This window comes from Pan troglodytes, chromosome 9, assembly GCF_028858775.2.
Source record: "Pan troglodytes isolate AG18354 chromosome 9, NHGRI_mPanTro3-v2.0_pri, whole genome shotgun sequence".
NCBI lineage: Eukaryota > Metazoa > Chordata > Mammalia > Primates > Hominidae > Pan > Pan troglodytes.
Genome location: NC_072407.2, coordinates 15,974,615 through 15,978,743, shown reverse-complemented (window position 1 = coordinate 15,978,743; position 4,129 = coordinate 15,974,615).

Below are 4,129 nucleotides of genomic sequence, written 5' to 3'. Positions count from 1 at the left end.
CTCTTCTCTCAAGAATGAAGACAAACAAAAAAGTAGCATTATATCTGTAGGTAAAATTTAAATTACGTAATACAAACACATTCTCTATTTCAATTTGTTTTCCAAGCAAATAAACCAGGCTAATAATTAACCAATCTGTGTAAAAAAATTAAACAGAAATATGACCTGAACATTTCACAGTTCTTCATTGTTCTTAAGGACATAATTTGAATACCCATATATTCACAAATATTATATGAACATGTATTCAAATTTTATATAAATATATGTGAAATGAATGTGTGATCTATAAACTTATGTTTCATATAAAATATATAATGTGTGTGTGTGTGTGTGTCTGTGTATCTCCAATAACTTAGAATTTTTGGTTTAGGTTTTAGGCATGAATTTGACCTGCCATGACACACCTTAGTCCCACATAAATGTCATTATCTCAAAGAATATTTCTCTGTCACCCTTTCTAAAATAGGGCAATAAATAGGGAATTCATGATTCTTACTTAGTTGTTTTTCCTATTTTTTGAAAAACTTAAATTCATATCTAATTGTTTGACTTTTTAGGACTTAGTTGTTTGGCAATTCTAGCTCCTAAATATATATCAAAACTTCCCAGGTTTTTCCATCTCCACTGTTACAAGCTAGGCCAACCCACTATCATCTCTCATTAAGATGAATGAAATAGCCAAATGGGGAGATGGGTGCCTATAGTCCCAGCTACTTGGGAGGCTGAAGTGGGAGGATTGCTTGAGCCTGGGAGCTCAAGGCTGCGGTGAGCTATGACTGTGTCTATGAATAGTCACTGCACTTCAGCTTGGACAATGTAGTGAGACCCTGTCTCTGAATAAAAATTTTTGTAAAAGGCTAATGAAATAACTTCTTACCTCTACTCTCTTTAATATCTTTCCCACACAGCAGTTAGAATAATCTTTTAAAAAACATTTCATGTAACTTTTTTGCTTAAACATCTCTGAATACTTCCTCATAGCTCATAAGGTAAAGACCAAAGTCTTTAACATGGCCGAGAAAACTCCTCATGATATGGCTCCTGCCTGCTCACTAGCTTTCTCTTGGGCATTGTCCTTTTTGTTTTAAGACAGGTCTTGCTCTGTCACCCAAGCTGGAGTGCAATGGACTCATCAAGGCTCACTGCAGCCTTGACCTTCCAGGCTTAAGTGATCCTCCTGCCTCAGCCTCCTGAGTAGCTGGGACCACAGGTGTGTACCACCACACCTGAATACTTAATTTTTTTTTTTTTTTTAAGAAATGAGGTCTCCCTGTATTGCCCAGGCTTGTCTCAAACTCCTGGGTTCAAGTGATTCTCCCACCTTGACCTCCTGAAGTGTTGGGATTACAGGTGTGAGCCAGTAGGCTTTTCCCTTCCCCAGGGCTTTTGCACATGTTTTTTCAGCTTCCTGGAATGCTCTCTACTATGGCACTTTCTCCCATTCCACACACCTTCTTTGCCTAGTTATTTTCCTTTTAAAAATAATTTTTTTGAGACAGGTTCTCATTCTGTTATCTATGCTGGAGTGCAGTGGTGCAATTATAGCTCACTGCAGCCTTTAACTTCTGGGATCAAGTGATCCTCCCCACTCAGCCTCTCGAGTAGCTAGGACTACAGGTGCATGTCATCATACCTTGCTTTTTTTTTTTAAAGATAGGATCTTGTTATGTTGCCCAGGCTGGTATTGAATTCCTGGCCTCGAGTTATCCTCCCAAAGTGCTGCGATTACAGTTGTGAGCCACCGCACCCGACCCGCCCAGTTATTTTCTACTTACCCTCAGAGTTCTGCTCAATCACGCTTTTTCAAAGAAGTCTTTCTCTCGGGATGTAGTCAGGCCTTGTCATATTCTCTCTTAACAATCTATTTTCCTCCTTTTTAGCACTTAACAAAACTGTAATTCAGCACTTATGTTATTGGTTGTTCAATATTTGTCTACCCCAATAGAATGTAAGTTCTTTAAGAAATGCCGTATTTATCACTATCACAGCATTGGCGGGAATAAATATCTGTTTGAATGAATAAATAATACAAGAATAATTTTGTAAATGAAAGATTGTGTCTCACAATGAGGAAAATTTAATTATAAAATGAATAATTGAACATATAGTTGAACATAGTATAAATACATATTGAGAAACAGGACTAGACATTGCTCTAAAATACACACACGCACACACACACACACATACACACACACACACACACACTTCGTACTTCTCAGAAAAGAGGTCAAGGGAAAAAATATGCAGCTCTAACTAGACATGTCTTGCTAGAACAGAAAGGAAGCAGAGAATGCCCTAGATCAGGTAACTTGGTTGGTTGAAGGACCTGGTCCCCAGCTGAAGAAGACACAGCCTCACCCTAGCAGGGTCCACTGAGGCTCACCTCCTCTGGGGAGTCCTCCATGCTGCCTGTCAGGGAGAGAGGAAGGAGAAAGACTGTGGACTTGACTGAGACAAGAGAGGCAGAGAAGCAGACACTCCAGGCTTCTAGGGGCAGGAGCAGGGAGAAAGCCTGAGGCAAGGTACATGGGTAGGGAAGGGGTGCCTTAAGCAGCTGAGCTTCAACCAAAGGCTGATGACTCTTCCCTCTAGCAGCATTGTACTGTGGAAGAGGTGTCTCTGGGTTTCAGAACAAAGCCACATATGGGTTTCTGGTAGTCACAGTGCCCAGAGATAGAGCAAGGGGAGGGCATAAATACCCCTCCCTGAGCTCCTACTAGTTATGAGAAGTTAAATGGACTAGAGAGGGAGAACGTTTTGGCTCAAGCTCCTCTTGTGTTCTTGGCTTCTTAAGTGTCATACCCAGGATAGTGGCTTATGAAGCTTTATTCTATTTCTCTTGAAAATATTTCAATAAAGTTAATTATTGTTAATTTATAGCTATGTTGAAAATGATTGCTATATGATTGGCCATAGGATATTTGGGATTACATCATGCATCAGCACATGGGTAACTATTTATTAGAAATTCACATTAAAGGAAAATACCAGCTGTTTATCTTTTTTTGGTGTTAGAAGTTTGTTTTTTTTTTTCAAACCTGTAATACAAGTGGGGTCATCTGGTTGGGTATTTGCAAGTTAGCTTTTGGCTAAAGTGAATACTCATTCTGACTGTGCTAACATCTGCACAATTATGCAAAATAAAAGACTGATAAATTAAAAGTTAATTAAAAGATGTCCATGTCAGCACATTTATAACAGAGCATCCCATCTTCCCATCAGGACCATATCACACATTTCTTTTTTTTTTTTTTTTGAAACAGAGTCTCTCTCTGTCACCCAGGCTGGAGTGCAGTGGCGCAATCTGCAATCTCCGCCTCCCGGGTTCAAGCAATTCTCCTGTCTCAGCCTCCCGCGTAGCTGGGTCTACAGGCGCACCCCCACCATGCCCGGCTAATTTTTGTATTTTTTAGTAGAGACGGGGTTTCACCATATTGGCCAGGCTGGTCTCGAACTCCTGACCTCAAGTGATCCACCTGCCTCAGCCTCTTGAAGTGCTGGGATTACAGGTGTGAGCCACCACACCCAGCCCATCTCACACATTTCTGTGAGCGGCAACTGCAATACCTTCTGGGGCTGTGGAGCTACTGGGAGCTGAAGAGCCCTCTGGCGTGGCTCAGTGCAGGAAGATGAAGGCAGAAGCAAAGAGAACTAGTTTTTGAGGAAATCATGAGGTGCTCTTTGGGGACTTGCAAAATAATTGTGAAGAGTCTTGGTAGGGCTGGATTTTGGAGAGAAGAGAAGCAGGAAGATGGGGAGGGTTAGATTAAAAACTACATTGTTCTGGATCATGTAGGTTTTTGTGTGTTGTGTTTGGTTTTCTTTTTATTTTTCTTGTTTTAAACTGATGTGACCTCAATAAGAAAAACTAGCTAAATTCATATTCCCCAGTAAGTCTGGGTAGACACAGAGGGGCTCTATGCATGTTTATTGACTTGAAATAAATAAAACAGCAGAAATGGTTTCTGTCTAGAGTGCTTAATAATATATTCAAAACAGTAGCCCTGTTGATTGAACTACATGTTTCATATTTTACCTGATTCACATTTAATCCTCGTAATTAACCACAGGTGAATGTTTTTAAGTTCACTTTTTTACAGAGAATGATACTGAGGCTTAGAAA